This window comes from Vigna unguiculata, chromosome 6 (assembly GCF_037176805.1).
Source record: "Vigna unguiculata cultivar grain cowpea cultivar isolate G323 ecotype 2 chromosome 6, ASM3717680v1, whole genome shotgun sequence".
Lineage (NCBI taxonomy): Eukaryota > Viridiplantae > Streptophyta > Magnoliopsida > Fabales > Fabaceae > Vigna > Vigna unguiculata.
This window is the reverse complement of record NC_140797.1, coordinates 27530125-27547769: the sequence shown is the minus strand read 5'-3', so window position 1 is coordinate 27547769 and position 17645 is coordinate 27530125. Positions and strand designations below refer to the sequence as shown.

The 17645-nt window shown below is 33.7% G+C and overlaps 1 non-coding gene across 1 annotated transcript; it reads left to right on the top strand.

Moving 5' to 3' along the window:
• Positions 1–1152: 1152 nt before the first annotated feature.
• Positions 1153–1311, top strand: LOC146885712 (U1 spliceosomal RNA). The gene has a single exon (XR_014996363.1). It is a non-coding gene; the product is annotated as a U1 spliceosomal RNA (small nuclear RNA).
• Positions 1312–17645: the final 16334 nt, after the last annotated feature.

Genomic DNA, 17645 nt, shown 5'->3' with positions numbered 1-17645 from the left:
AAAGAGGACCAAATGGAGAAAGAGAAAAAACTTGAGGATCAAACCGACATTACTTGACAAATAAAAGGACCAAAAGAGTAATTTAACCAAAATAAATTGATGTAAAATAAGTGCTTAGAAAAGAAAAAGAAAATGCGTTTTTTTTCCCATACCCTTGTTAAAGAATATTTATCCTTGGCAAAGTTTTTCATGAATAAGGATAATGCATGCATTCGACAAATCCAATAAAAATAATAATGTATACAACATACTAGAAACAACCCATAGGAAATATTTTACTAGGATCTAATTCATCTAGAGTGAGTAAAATGATATAACCCATTTCAATCACTAATGAAAATTTTATGTATGTGAATATGAATGCAATATCTACTATTAAGGTTATTGATTTTACTCTCTAAGTTGAATGACTCATTTTAGAGGATCTAGATCCATTTTACTACAAGTAGAAAGCAAGTAAAATTTCTAAAGATACCACAATTCTTGTCATGAGAACTTTACGTCTATGAAACTAGTCACTACTAGTACCTTGCTTTTAGCCTCTCAATGTTCACATGTACTACCCGATTACCCTCTGGTTACGAGACAATTTTAATTGCTTACCATATCAAAATTTTGAAATTATATAACCTTGTTTCCGCCTACATCTTATGAATAATGTAGTATTCACTTGTTATTTCTCACCAACTCAGCATTCATTATTTTTTTTGGCAATAACAAGTTCTTGATGTATTTTGGTTGTAATTGTAATTCTTTATAAAAATCAAAGGAGCTTTGTATTCGTCAAAAGTAACATATCTATAAGAAAATGGTCAAGTTGGTACAGGTGGAGAGTATACAAGTGTGTAATTATATAATCTTGTTTCCTCCTAGATCTTATGAATAACGTAGTATGCACTTGTTATTTCTCACCAACCCAACATTCATTACCTTTTTGGCCATAACAATTTCTTGATGTATTTTGGTTGTAATTGTAATTCTTTATAAAAATCAAAGGTGCTTTGTACTCATGCAAAGTAACATATGTATAAGAAAATGGTCAAGTTGGTATAGATGGAGAGTATACAAGTGTGTAAAGTCCCATATTGTTTAGGGTATATAAAGTAATGAAAATCAAGAGATATAAAAAAGAAGTGTGTACATAGGTCCAACATACTTACCTGAATGGGCTGTATGGTTGATCATGAAAGCCCATGGCCTAAGGTAGTGACTTTCATTGCACTCTTGAGGTATATTGCCTTAAGGTCTACCAAAATGGTAGAGCCTACATCATAGTTTGTGGTAGTGGAGTTTGCGTTTGCGCAACTCCTTCATTGTAGCTCAACATTTTCTGCAAAAGCTAAAGCAAGTGACATTACTATGCACTTTAATTTACATTATAATTTCTAGATATTATCTATTATCTATTTCAAAAGAACTTTGGCCATAAGGAATAGAGAAAATAAAAGATGGTGTGTGAATTTCAAATAAATGTTCTATCTTCTAATCTATTAGAGTAAACTAAAAGTATGCATTGGAATAAATGTATAATTAATTTACTATTAATTCATTGCCTTTTAATAACATTTGATTAATTTATTACTGATTTTATATATAGATTTTTTTTACCTCTCAGTTTCGAGTTTATTGTATGTAAGTAATCAATATAGACAACATAATTAAAATTTAGGTTCAAGTTGAATAAATGTACACTTAACTTTTAAGTTAATTTCTGAAATAGTCATATGAATTTGTTTAACGATATATACAAGAGCAAAAAGAACATTAATATATTATTGAGGTTTGAATGGGTATCAACAAAACAAAGATCCTATGACCCAAGAGGATAAATTTCCAATTGGTGGAGGAAGGAAAATGGTCAAGAGATGCTGAAAATAAAATTGAAGGTATACCCTTCTCCCATTTACTAGTGTGTTTACCTTTGACGTAATTCTTTTCAATTGCCTTGTGTGTTATCTATTATTTTATTTTGACTCATGCAGAGTAAAATTGGAGAAGCTCAATAAAAAGAGCACAAGGCCAAACAAGTACAGTTGGCAAAGGCAAAGGCAAAGGATGATGTTGATATAAATCCCAACTTAATAGAAATAACATAGAGAGTTGTAATTAAAGAAAAACCCAAGGACCAAATTCCAAACATCGAGTGGTGGTAAGGACTTTTACATGTTTGTGTTTATGTTTTAAATTTTTTTTTTCACTATTTAAAGCTTGGAATATAAGAATCATGAAATGTTTCCTCCATGAATGAAGTGTATTACCCTTGTAAGTTTTATTCCTGAATGGTAGTGTATGTGTATGCATGATTCTTGGGGATGTTTTCCTGGTGGAATATCACAGCATATTTGACTACGCAAATCTCCAAGTTGGGTTTGTTGAAGTTGTGTTCACACCAATTCTTTTTTAAAGCGTGTACTTTTAAATTGTTTTTGAATTTACTTTCTATACATAATTAAATTTTTCTTCGGGAAAACACTATTAAAGATGTAAATTTATTCTCTTTATATATATATATATATATATATATATATATATGTGTGTGTGTGTGTGTGTGTGTGTTTTCTTTTAAAAAATTGTACTTTTATTCGTTTGAATAGAAATTGAGATTCTGATATAAGTTGAGTTTAAATTATGTTTTTTACTATGAATCTTAATTATTGATTCAAAAGAAGACGTAAGAATTGTTACAAAAATGTTTTTTTTATATATATTTCAATTATCTATGAAATACTTTGTAGGTAATTTATTTAGGAAATTGATAATACTGTCGTTGACGCGGTCAAATTAATACTACTAAACTATAACAACTTCAGTATTGCTAAGATAGTAGTCAAGAAAATAGAAAGGGTAAAGTAACCCTAAGTCGTCTCCCAACAAACACGAAATTAATTTTTAACAAATTAGTTCTTATAAAACTATACAGATAAGTTAGTCAAATAAAATAAAAAATATAGGGGATTAAGATAAACAAAGATAGAAATAAAATTTAAAAGATAAAAAGAAATAAAAACAATAGTAAAGAAAATAGATTGATTCCATTACTTTTTCAAAATAGATTCATCATCGGTTATCTAAAGATTATTGCTCAATTAATTATTGTTATAGATTTACAAATTAATCAATGTAAAGTCTCAATTAATTTGTTGGCGTTCTCAGTTTTAACCAAAGTACAGTCTCAATTAAAAGTGAGAACTTTTAGATTATCCACATTAAATTCAACCAAAGTACAGTCTCAATCAAATTTACTATTCCTAATCATGTCTGTTCTTTTATCTCCTCACCAAATAAAAAGCTTCATTAATCAAAGTAAAGTCTCAATTAATTGTAGTTAGAGTAAATACCTTTAACCAAAGTAAAGTCTCAATTATTGGTAAAAACTCATTTAATCATATGAAAGTTTCTAAATAAAATCAAAGTAAAGTCTCAATTCAAACTAAAAACCCTTGGACTCATATGACCAACATGCATATAGATTTAAAATCATTACTTCTTACGTGATTTAAAGATAAAAGACATAAATGAATGAAAACCTCAACAATAATAAAAAGAACAAAGAAATTAATTAATCTAACCTCAGAATCCAATTAAGAAATTACAATGGAATCAACCCAAGAAATTTAGAACTCCATGAATGCAAAATAAAGAGAGAAGAAAAGAGAGAGAGAGAGAAATTAGGTCCACTTAAGGGTTCCTCAATTCCGACGTGCCAAGCTTGTCAAGCTTGGTGTGATGGTTTCCGCTGATGTGTTGGTGCAGGTCTATTCCAGCGTCAATGGTTCGCGTTTCTAATGGTGGAGAATTAACATGCGCGAGATGGAAGATGATTCCATGGTGATTGTTCGAACAGATGGTGCGAATCTGGATCTGATATGGTTCAGAAACTTGGTGCTCAACTCCTTTCTTCTTCGACGACATAGTGAACGGCGGCGGCTGCCGGCATGGTGACGACTAGGGTTTGAGGAGAAATTAGGGTTTCTCATGGGAGAGATGAAGATGATGACGTGGCACCATTTGGTTGGCTGAATTTTGAGTGCTTGGATGCTGCCACATGTCATTCTCTAATTGGTTAGTTTAATAAGTGGAGGATTATGACATGTGTCATCATGGTTTATAAGTGGAAAGAGGGGTGAAAATAGACAAAGGCAGGGGTGTAGAAGTAGATTTTCTGTAGCCCATTTTGGAAGAGGGAAGTGTATAAGTAAAAACTGGGGTGCAGAAGTGATTTTTCTAGAACTTGCTGATTTTAGCCTTATTTAAAGGTGTTTTGTAATTTCAATCAATTTATTTTTCCACCTTTAAATAAGCTTAATCTTAACTTTAGCTGCATCAACAAACGTTAAAGTATCCAAATATAATTTATGCAGCTAAAAATCACTTTTTAAGACATTTTTATCACACAAGTTCAAACCGCCTAATTATCAGAATTATCAATTAAATCAATCTTTAAGCACATAAATTCAATTAAATACCTAGAATTAAACACCGAATGAGGGCAAAAATACGCACTCATCAGAAATATTTCGTAACTAACTTATCTACGAAAATCTTCATAGGTAAATTATCTACGAAGGTTTTCGTAGGTTAGTTACCTATGTAATATTTTGTAGGTAAACTTTGTAGGTAAGTTACCTATGAGTGCACATTTCATAGAAAAAGTTACCTACCAGCTGAATACCTACAAAATATGTTTCGTAAATAATTCATAGATAATATCAAATTACCTACGAAGATTGTCCATTACCTACGGATTCTAAGCGTATATAATAATCACATTTCTTATAGTGGAAGGAAGATTACATCAGTCGTGGGTTGAAAATAGCCCATTAGATGTGGAACACGTGGCAAGGGGTAGTTGAGAAGTCATGATGGCGCATAGAAAGTGGTGAGCAACAGTTACTGAAAGGACAACTTCGGAGTTTCCTCATCTCAAGAAGAGAAAACTAAAAAATTGGAGATTCATGTACCTTTCTAGATCCAACACGTCAACAATGTGCCGAGGTATTATGCAAGGATGTCTCCTAGGATTGACGCGCTCAAGGAAAGCTAGTTGATAGTTTAAGACCTACAAGGATGTCTCCCTAGGACTGACGTGCTCAAGGAAATCTAGTTGATAGTTCAAGACCTACAAGGATGTCTCCCTAAGACCGACGTGCTCAAGGAAACTAATTGATAGTTCAAGACCTATAAGGATGTCTCTCTAAGGCCGGTGCGCTTGAGAAGGATGTCGCTCTATGACTGACCTCCCTATAGGATGCTAAGATGTGGTAGAGAATGTTTGAGAATCTTGGATTATGTGAAATTAATTAGTTTCGAGGATATTTTAGTTGTTATTTTAGAAGACATTTTAGTTATTATTTTAGAGAATATTTTAGTTGTTATTTTAAGAGGATATTTTAGTTATTATTTATTGATTATCTTCTAGAGTGATTATTTTACAATATCTGATTATGTATATCTACAAAAATTGTACTAGACTTGCTTATAAATAAGAATGTTGCTCCCAAAATCAAGGATGGGAATGATTTTGGCCTAACTGAATCATTAGCTAAGGTTAAAATATTTCTTTCTATTTTGTCTTCGGTCTAGGGTTATTTCACACCTTTTTTACAAGAACAAAAAGTGTAATGAAATTGTAAAACAAAAAAAAAATTAAAGACATGGAATTCAAAACCACAATGAAATCCCTACTCTTCTATGATGATTTTTATATTGCTATGATAGCAATCAAAACAACAACTTCTTTTTTCTTTTCTTTTTTCAGCTAAACAATAATTAGATATGTATAAGTCATGAGAAGGAAAAATATGTACAAGAGGTGTTTGATGAAAAGTAAGTCACAGAGCTTTCTTATTTTTCATATTGATATATTAGAAATTTGTTCAATATATAGAATACAATATCCCATTGTATAAAGGAAAAACTAAAACTTAAGATATCATCATAATACATAATATTTGATGATGATAATAATAATAATAATAAAGAAAAATAAAATATGTTATATCTTAATAAATAGAATTGAAACTAGAAGATATATGAAATCTCTAAAAAATAGTCGTGTTGTTCGACCACATTGTACTGAGCACATACTCTTTCATAATTCTCGTCCCACCATTGTTGTGCTTTCTCGCTAAACAATTCCTGACTACATTTACCGTTGCAAGGTTAAACCCAAGTTATATATCATATGGGTAAAATTTGGAATGCAAAAACAATTATCTGAATCTGCTTGAAATTGGTACAAATTTCTAGAAAATATCACCGGAGTTGTAAGAAATAGAAAAATAAATCTAGAAAAGACTACATAGCATTATTAAATGTTATAATTCTAGAATTTTCATTCAAGAAAACTCACTTCACCTACTGACATGCCTATAAAAATGCAATTCACTCATACATTGTAACAAACCTCTACAATTTACAATATAAAGCTTGCTATATTTCACCTTACTAGAAATCCTTAACTTGTTCCCTTCCTATATTCTCTTTCTTTCTTTACTTAAATATTTTTCAACTAATTCAACCACATTATATTTTTCTTCTAAAAACCTATCAATCAGAGCTATGTTTGGTCATCTATTGCACATAGATAAACTTTTCAACTACTTCAAAAAAAAACCTATAATTTTATTCTACACCATTTCCAAAATATTTTCTCTACACATGGCCAGTTCCATTGTCATTTTTAGTGTGTCAAAATGATGACATTCTTTTGCTCTCAAGATTTATGGGACATTATAAAAGAGAGATTCATTATTCTAGAACTCTTACTATAGCTCACAAGAAGGAGTTGAAGGAAAACAAATAGAAGAAATTAAGTGCTTAATTTGCTCTTCAACAAGCAATTGATGACACAATCTTTCAAAATGCCACAAATGCAAAATAAGCTTCGAACACACCACAAGAGGAGTTTCAAGGTAGTGATGAGATATATAATGTTAAACTTCATAAGAGAAGAGTTTTAATTAATAACAACAAAAGAATATTAGACCATTAAAGACTACTATTCTAGAATAAAAGAAATAGGTAGTTAGCTAAGAGCCTATGGAGAAAATATTCTTGACAAAAAGATCGTTAAGAAAATTTTAATTTCTATTTCCCAGAAATATAATGCAACCGCAACCGCAATTGAAAAAAAAAAGAAGATTTGGCTACACTGTTAGTAACACAATTTATGGGCTATCTTGAAACTTATGAACAAAGATTTGAAAATTTATGGGCTACCCCGAAAATGCCTTCAATCAAAACAAAAATTGTTGTCTCAGAATAAAAAAATTTGAAGGAAATAAAATTAGAGGAGAAATTTCTAGAAATAAAGAAAATTCTAGAAGCTTATTTATGACCCGTCAAGGAAAATATCCTCCATGTTGCATTTTTCAAAAGACAAGTCACTTGGAAAACAATTGTCGGCACCTCAATGTCAATATTACAAGAAATTTGGACACATGGAGAAAATTTGTCGCAACAAAAATCAACAAGAAATTTTTTTTAAATAAGAAGATAAATAGCAAAATCTTTTTTATGCATGATACTCCAACAATCAAAAGGGAGATGATTCTTGAATAGTGGGTGCAGTAATCACATGATTAATGATCCAAGCATCTATAAAGAAATTAATAACTCTATCAGAGTTCAAGTATGATTGGGGAATGGCACAATGGTGGAGTCAAAAGGCAAAGGCACTATCATGGTGAAGACTAAGGAAGGAATGAGACTCATCAATGATGTCATACTAGTACCTAAGCTTAAAGAAAATCTCTTAAGCATTGGCTAACTGATGGAGAAAATCTACTACATACATGTTCCTAATCAAAGAAGGCACAAGCTTGAAGACAATTAAAACTATATGAAGAATGTTCTTGGGATATACTACACAGTCAAAAGGTTATCGAGTCTACAACCTACAAACAAAAATCTTATCATTAGTCGAGATGTTGAGGTTCATGAAAATGCTTCATGGAATTGGGAAGAAGAAAAAGTTGTTAAAAGTAACATTTTAGTTTGAGTGCAACAATCTTAAGAAAAAAAATCAAGAAAAGACTAAATATTTAGGTACACTTTCTACACCTCCATAACAACAACAACAACAACAAGATTCTTCACTACAGTCCACTCCAAGACTTCTAAGATCTTTGGTAGACATATACGAAACTTGCAATATAGTAATGATTAAACCTAATTGTTGTGAAATAGCATCAAAGCAAGATGTATGGGTTAAGGATATGGAATAAAAGATTAAAATAATTGAGAAGAATAACACTTAGGAGTTCGTAAATTGTCCTCATGGAAAAGACATTATTGGAGTGAAATGGATATATGAAAAAAAATGTTCAATCTTGATGGACCTATACAAAAGAACAAGGAAAGATTGATCGTTAAAGGCTACTCACAACAACAAAAAATCGACTACAATGAGACATTTTCTTTAATTGCTCGCTTAGATACAATTAGAGTTTTAATAGCTCTTATAACACAAAAAGGATGAACATGAATTGGATGTCAAATCAGTCTTTCTAAATTGAATGCTCGAAGAAGAGATTTATGTTGAACGACCACAAGGCTTCATCAACAAAGGAAATGATGAACGAGTTTAAAGAAGACATGGTGAAGACATTTGAGATGACCGACCTTGGCATGATAAACTATTTCCTCAGAGGTGAAGCAACAAAAAGAAGATATATTTATCTCTCAAAAGAAATATATTGAAGCTCTATTGAAAAAGTTCAAGATGTATGATTGTGTAAACGTGACACTACTCCATTGGTAGTAAATGAAAAGCTACACAAAGATGATGCAGCATAAGAAGCAGATGCATCACACTACATGAGTTTAATTGGAAGTCTCCTATATCTCAGCCACATGGCCAAACATTATGTATGCTACAACTCTGTCAAGATTCATGCAAAAGCCAAGTTAGATTCATTAGGAGTAGGAAATAGAATTTTAAGATATGTGCAAGGCACAAAGTAGTTTGGTTTATGATACAAAACTATGACTAACTCAAGAATGAGCGGCTACGCCAATATCGAGCATCAAAGAAGGAAGTAATTGTGGCACAATCAATAACAGAAGCAGAGTATGTAGTAGCTACTAAAACCACGAGTCAAACAATATGGTTACGAAGAATACTTGAAGAAATAGGTGAACCACAAGATGTACCGACTATTATCTATTGCAACAACAAATGACAATAGCAATAGCTAAAAATCCAATCCATTATCAAAGAACAAACACATAACCATTAAATATCACTTCATTTGAGATGAAGAGGCAACTCAACAAATTCAACTCTAGTATTGCACAATAGAAGATCAAGTTGCACACATATTTATGAAAGTGCTACCAAGAACAAAGTTTGAACAATTACAAACTATTTCTACTAGTAGTTCTATTTCTACAATGGTCCCATTAATTCCAACTAAATAGAGAATCTGATGGAAAAGAGGCATTGGAAAGTTCATTCCTAGCATTCCCCTGCTCAAAAAAATTCAAAAATATAATAGAGCATTCTATACTTGAAGCATAGTCTTTTAAGATATATTAGACCTACTAGGGAGGTCAGATAAATATGTACACCAGGTTCATCTTGCTCAATCCATTCAGTCTCATCGGAACCAAGAACATGTAACCTCATGGCCATATCCTTCAACTATTCAGTGCAAGAAACAAAAACATGTAAGATTAGCCAGACCAATTCTGATACATCCACACTATATACTCAAGAAATAACTAAAGAAAGCATCACTAGGGATAAAATGTATTTGAATAAGGTTTCTCTAGATATAGTTAGGTTATTTTGAAAAAACAAAAATAAATGTTACCAATCCTCTATCTGTGTACGTGAGAGCTTGTAGCTCTTGTAGGAATATAGTTTCTACCTGAGAAGTAAGTCACTTGATCACTTTCTCTACTGCTTTGCATTTGGCACTTTCTTCATTTGCAATTGCTTGAAGCTAGGCTTCCGTGTAAGGTTTTTCACCTGAAGGGGGACAAAACATTCATCAGCCTCACTACAAATGAATGAACACGAGATTTCATCAATCTGTTTATGGTGTTCCTTGATTCTTACCCATCCTTTACATTGGTTTCTGCATCTAGGAGGCAATTTTTCCAAAACATCTTCAACAATGTCCTTAAGTAATTCAGAGTCAGTCCTAGCATATGAAAAGGAAAACAAAGAATTACATCATGAAAACATAACTACACAACTATCATGAAAGGTGTTGCACCACAACAGTATGCTTAATCTAGAAAGGAATTAGGTAAACTTAATCCAACACAAAAATAATGTCCGACTAATTTGCACACTCTCAATTCATTTTGTTACCTATAATTTTGAAAGCTCCATCTAGCTAAGTTGGCTGCTTGAGTGAGAGCAGTTTTCCATTTTATGCAGTTGGGTTCTCCTTCATGTTTTACAAAGCTCTCCATAAACCTCCCAGTTTGGTTCCTGACATGGGATGGATCAGTGTTGTAGAACACTGGTATTACAATCTGTCCCAACTCTTTCTTGCAATCCATAATCTTTATGAGTTCATTCAAGCACCACTTTGAGGAAGCAAAATTCTCTGAAAACACAATAGATACACGAGAATCTTCAATGGCTTTCATCAGTGCTGTTGAGATTTCATCACCCTTTTCAATATCTTCATCTACATAGGTTTCCACTTTCTTTTGCACCAAAGCCTCATAAAGATGGGTGCTGAAGTTCCTGCGTGTGTCTTTATCTCGATAGTGTAAGACCCGTAGAATTTAATTAATTAAATAATTAGTTAATTAATAAATACGGGAGGGATAATAATTATGACATTAAATGATGAGTGGTATGACGTGGAAAAGTACTAGCTCAAATGGTTGAGAGTACTTAGTTGTGTGAGAGGACTTGGGTTCGAGTCCTATGTATGATACTTTTTGTGTTATTATTATTATTTCAATCTATGAAAGCATGTTCTGTTATGATATGATGCTTGAATTGTGATTTCTAGCATGAAATATGAATTGGCATAATGGTTTGATATTGATTTGGCAATTGCATGGTTATGGGTTCAAGGTGTGGAGAGCTCACATTTATTTTTATATTTTTGGGCATTTTTGGGTCTGATTTGAATATGAAAGGGTTGGGAAGAAGCCCTAATGGTAAGGCAGCCGAGAGGTGGCTGGAAGGGAACCATAATGGTGTGGTAAATGGTAATAAACCCCATTCAATAAGTAAATTTCGTTTTTAAAATATTAGCATAGTTTTAGGGCACCTTTAAAAGGTTCTAGAGAGGTAGAAAGAAGGGTTTTGCAATCTGAAAAATCTGACTTACATAGAGGGCACGGAGATTCTGGAAGCTTGTGAGGCTGAAAGGAGAGGCTGAAAGGAGAGGAACCAAGGAGGGCTAGTGAGCAAAGGAGAACTATTCAAGTTTCAAGGGTTAAAGCCTAAGAAGAGAACCAGGTTAGGGGAGCTTTCTACGTAAATTTTGATTGTTAGGTCTGAATTGTATGAAATACTATGTAATTTAAGCATGTACTGTGACTGGATCATGTTTTCGTTGAATTCTGGAAATTTTCCAGAAACCGCCTGGCGGGCTATACATAGCCGCCAGGCGGCTCATCCATTGTGTGCATTTCGCTGTGTTTTGAATTGCAGCGCCTGGCGGTGATTCCCTGTGCCGCCAGGCGACTCATAGTCTGGGCCATTCTGGGGGTTTTTGGGATGAACCGCCTGGCGGGATTGGTTATGATCGCCAGGCGGCGCGGGTGAACTACTCGTTTTAAGCTTTTCTTGAGTGTTTGGCGTGAATTGTTTGGGAGGAAATCAAGGGGTGAGTCTTATGAGTGGATCTGGCATGGAAGTGTTTTGGTTTCGAGTGAAATTGACATGGAACTTTAATGGAACAGTGACCAAGCAGTTAGGGTTGAATAATTGGGGTTTGATGTTGTGAGAGTGGTCAGTGATTGGAATGCTGGAATAATTTTAATAGGTGTGTGAGTGTAGGTAGTGAGGAAGACGATATATAAGGAAGATGGCGAGAGATATGATGGAGATAAATCGGGAATGAAAAGCAAGGGAGAGTGAGACTGCGAAGGTGTGGGAATTCTGGAATTTTTACCAGAATTCTGATGCACCGCCTGGCGGCACGAGACTAGCCGCCAGGCGCTAGCACAGTGACGTGGACGTTTGTGGTTATTCTGGCCTAGGAGGGTATTTTTAGGATAACTGGTGTTTGCTCTCTTGGTAAATTGGTGTGTAGAGATATCATTACGGTAACGATGATTTCCCTCTTGCTATACAAGCGAACTTGAGAAGTGTATAAATTGGTTGAGATAGTGGTAATAGGAAGCTTGGGGAGTATGTTAGGTCACGGGATAATCTAGTATTGTTAGGGTTTCAATAACCTGCGTGTCAGTATGGAATTGGGGAACATAAGGATGACACCTAGTGATGGGTGAGTTCCTTGACTTGAAATTATTTTAAAGAGAGTTGTAGTAGAGCGGGAGAGGGGTATAGTTTCGTCTAAGTGAATAGTACCATGCATTGAGTTAGGAGCATAATGGATTAAGGATGGGTGTGAGGGCAAGATGTGAAGGGAAACTGACCAAAACCAGTACTGCATAAGTACTGATACGGCGCCTGGCGACAGGATTAGGTCCGCCAGGCGGTAGAGAGGCAACAGTGGAGTTCTTGTGCAGGAGGCGCCTGGCGGCAAGGGGGTTCCGCCAGGCGATGGCGAAGAAATACGTGATCTCTGGATTAGCGTCCGCCTGGTGATGGAAACGATTCCGCCAGGCGGTAGTTGCAGAAATTGTGAATTATGGGGCGCTTGGCGCCTGGCGGTACGTGTCCCCCGCCAGGCGGTCTGGAAGCCATGGCGCCTAGCGGTACGTGTCCCCCGCTAGGCGATTTGGCTGCTGTAAGTCCTAGTTGTTGGATTTCGTAGGGTGTTCTACAAGGTTTCTGGTAGTGCTTCAGAGGTGAGGTTGCTGGAGTTCCTTGAGTTGTGGCTCGGAACGTATCCCTTGAGTTGTGGCTCGGGATAGGGGTTAAGCACGTGGTATTCCTTGAGTTGTGGCTCGGAATAGCATCTCTTGAGTTGTGGCTCGGGATGGCAGACGAACACGAGAAACCCTTGAGTTGTGGCTCGGGTTGGCGAGTGTGGCCGGTATGAGTGTGCTGGTTGTGGCCAGTACGGATGGGTCCAGATAGATTGCCCTCCTCAGTTGTTGGCTGATGAGTTTGGTAGTCTTGGGACGATACGGACTTTGTTCGTATGTGGGAACTCTACCTGGCGTTGCGGTGTATGATCCGTAGCATGTATTCCCGCACGTGCTCTATCGGTTGTGGCCGATAGGTATGGCAGCAAGTCACCTTGAAGTAACTAGCAGACGATGTAGAACACGAATAAACGTATTGGAGATTTAATTGAGGGAATAAAAATATAGGGCAATGTGGAAAGTTAATTTAAGTGATGTGATGTGTATGAATACTTATTTATATATATATATATATATGTTTATAGCTTTGTATATATATGTGTTTTATCTGCTAAGCTCACCCTATCTGCGTGTGTGTGGCGATGATCGTGTACGCGGTACACGGGAGCAGATGCTGGTGATGCAGGTGGCTCAGGTGCAGCTTAGGCGCGGAGGGGGGATTGTTTTTGGGAAACTTTTATTTGTATTACTTTGTGTTGGAAACATTTGTAAACCTGGATGGGTGATTTAACAACATTGTGGTTTTAATTATGTTATGGACGTTCTAGATTTTTTTATCCGTTCAATTAATAAAGCTTTAAATTTTCCCGCGTTTTTGGGAAAATGGGGTATTATTAAATGCGTTGTTTTAATTATTCTATTTATTTATTTATAAATTAGTAATATCCTGACGGGATGTTACAGATAGCTTATAAAAACATCATATTTTTTTGTACAAGAGTTAGAGGAAGAAGAAACAACACTCATAATTTTCTACTCAACCATCTTGCACTTGCAATGAGTATAACACTACAATTGAAGAGATAGCAAATGTTTTTATATTTCCCTTTGTTCTTGACACTTCTCTTCAACATGAGCATAGATAGAAGAGAAAACCAGAAGATACCAAATTAACCATATCCATTATTTCTATTCAGAGGTAAAATTGAAAACAGAGAGAATAACTAGACTCTTTTACAACAATTAAAGAACTAGAAAAATGAATGTAAATAAAATGTCCATGTGATGCAAATTTTTGAGAAGTATCGTAAAAGGGTTCCAAGTGGGGTCCATTGGTTCAACATTGCTTTGAGAAAGTGTTTCATGTCTCTTCACTTTTGACCAGCACAAGCTTGAGTATGCAATATTCCTGCTGCGAATAAAATTTAGGACTGTTTATACGAAGAGCTATTTATATCTAAATTATATATAAAATATACAAGATGATACATTTATTCTAACAAATAATATAGTAATATTTTATCTAAATTATTTATTTATTTATTTAATCACATTAAATATCTAATGTAATAATTAAATATTAACTTTTTTAACAAAAATTATACAACAATAAAAATTTTTCTTAATTCATTCATTCTACTCTAATAAACTCCTCTTAATTTTATTATAAAGCTCAAACTTGTTATTAACGCTGTGAAACGCCTTCTTAGTCGGTAAAATGTTTTGCATTGATAATACAAGGTAACATTAACAAATGAAATCAATTAATATTGATTTATTTCCTTATTATTCAATTTATGATAATCTTAGAATCATGAACAAATTGAACTAAAATTATAAAATACTTGTTTTTCATTATCTTTATCTCTTCCGTTTGCTTCGTACAAGAAATCCAACAATAATTGTGCTTTATGTAGAGTTGTACAACCGTCACAAAAAGACAGTAGTTGCACTAAAACAATGTGCATGAAAAGCAGTTCCTAACCATCAATAAAATTGTATTACATGCACTACACTATTTGTTTCTACACTTGGAGCATAAAAAATGTGCTTCTTGATGCAAATCTTGGTTTAATCACGAGGTTCACGACAACATTATCACTTATGGTGAAGTTCTCATCTCTTTGGTTGCAGAAAGAAGTTGTTCCCTCTCTCTTTCAGAGCCTCTGATTTCTTTACATTCCCATTCAACAATTTCTTTGCTACTACTATTAATCACCTTCAACCATGTTGTTGTTGTGTTGTGGCATAATATAGTGGAAACACACCCACCCTCTTTTATCATCCTTTCGGTGCCAAAAGTGCATTCATGTTCAAACACAAATGTTATGTCCCTAAGCAATTCAGGATCGGTCCTACCATATTAAAAGGGAAACAAAGGAAGACAATGATTCTTTACTTCACAAAACAGAATAGTTATACAACCATTGTAGTGTTCCTGTTTTTTGTCTTCAGAAATTCACACGTTTTCCTAGATAGTGTGATCCAAGTTTCATGTAACTATGCTTGTCGAACTTTTGACCATGCAAAAGGTTAGGGTATATGCTTTTTTTTATCCCGTTGGATATGTTTTTTCGTAAAAATCGATTCTTTTACAATATTAATCTCAACAAATTAAGGTATGAATTTAAAGTGGCAACTACAAAAACATCCCTATTGGAAAAGCATACAGCAAAATAAAATTGCCAACCAGATAAATTAACATCACAAGTACCTATTCAAGTAAGTATATTTTATAACTGTCACACTTTTATTTTGTACCACAACTTCCACATTTCTAACTACTCTTTCAAAGATGTGGGGCTTATATATCTTTGAAAACAGACGTCTCTGATAACTTAACCTCTGCCACCAAATACATTAACATAAGTTGCTTTCTAATCGGAATAATAAATATAGATAAAATTAACCTTGCACTTGGTAACATAGAATGATTATTCATTTAGGATACATCAGGTGCAAAGTGAAATCTTATCGTGGGATTACACACTTAAAAACTTCAATATTTGAAAGAGAAATCCCTCACTTTGTTGTAAAACAATTAATTACTTAACACAACACTATGTGAAATGAGAATATGAAACCAACATAGACAACAAACAAAGTGCAATGTCTTTCTTCTTTTTCCTGTATCCGAAGGTTAAATTTTTAATTAAATTCAGAATAACTAATTCAGATTTGGTTCAAAAAAATTAGATTTCCATGAGCTACATGAGATAAACAAAACACTTCTTCCACATTAAACTAGACTAATTTTGAAGAATAAGAAGTATTTCAAAGCTCAAAGCTAAATAATGAAAACACATAAATATAATACTTTAATATCTTCGTAACTTCTGGATTTGACATTTTCTTTAAAACTCATGATTGGCCCAAGGGTGTTCGGCCAGAGTGATTGGTCATGGTGTTCGGTCAAGGTGATCAGCCCAAGGATGTTCAACTAGGGTGATCAACCAAGGTGATGCCCCAAGTGTGTTCGGCCAAGGTGATCGGTCACGATGATTGGCCCAAAGGTGTTTGACAAGGGTGATCAGTAGGGTTATTTATGAGCGCAGCTTTGGCGTGTTTGCAAGCTCAAAATCTAAACCCATCCAATGCTTCTCACTATAGGCTTGTGGTCTGCCCACCTAACCCGTCCTGCTTTGCCACCCCTACGACAACATACACATGTTTACTAGTTAGACCAATGTAGTCTGTAGTGAGGATGTCATTAATTGGGGTTTGTTTAAGGAAGGTGTTTAGTCTATGGTAAGCAAGAGTTGTGAAGAGTCTTTCTTTTACTCTATGTTAATTGGTACAATTTATTTCTGGTTTGATTGGGTGGAGAACCAAAGACTTTATATAGGGCACGTACAAGTTTTAAACAAAATGTCAAGTCATGAGGTCCTATGGTCTAGTACAGAACGCAGCCCTTATATTTCAGTCTTGAGTTTTGTTTTGTCTGTGAAATGTGAAATTCATGTTTAGATGTTGTCCCAGTATTACAGTCTTAAGTTCTAGTGTAGTTTATTGTATGTATTACAGTCTTACATCATGTTTAGATGTTTTGTTTTGTTTTTTGTTTTTATTGTTACTTCTTAGTTGCTTATTGTTCCTGTAGTTGCCAATTATGACTTTTGACAGTATTTTCTAATTTAACTGTGCAAAATCTTTCTACAACGAACAAAAATGATGCCAGACAAATATTTTGACAATATCTAATTCTAAAATTTAGGATTGTTTATATGTAGGGTTATTTTATATCTAAATTATATAAAGAAATAGAAGATAATACATTAATTCTAACAAATAATGTACTAATATTTTATCTAAATTATTTTTATTTATTTAATCACATAAAATTATCTGATGTAACAATTAAATATTGATTTTTTTTTAACAAATATTATACAACAGTACAAATATTCAATCTACTATAATAAACTCCTTTTAATTTTATTATACAGCTCTAACTTGTTATTAGCGCTGAGAAACCCCTTCTTAAATAATAATTAATTTTACACAAGTATTACTTTTAATGTATGTAACAAAGTAGACGAGCTTCAACTTTTCCCTTCCAAGACATTCAATACATTTGTATTTTCTTCCTAAAATACTGTCTGGCATCAATTTCTTTCCCTTGTAGAAATTTTTTGCAATCCTCACTTCCAACATTATTGTAAGGTTTAATAAGTTTTGGACTTTAATAATTGAATAATTTTTACCAAATAAATTATAGAAACTAAATA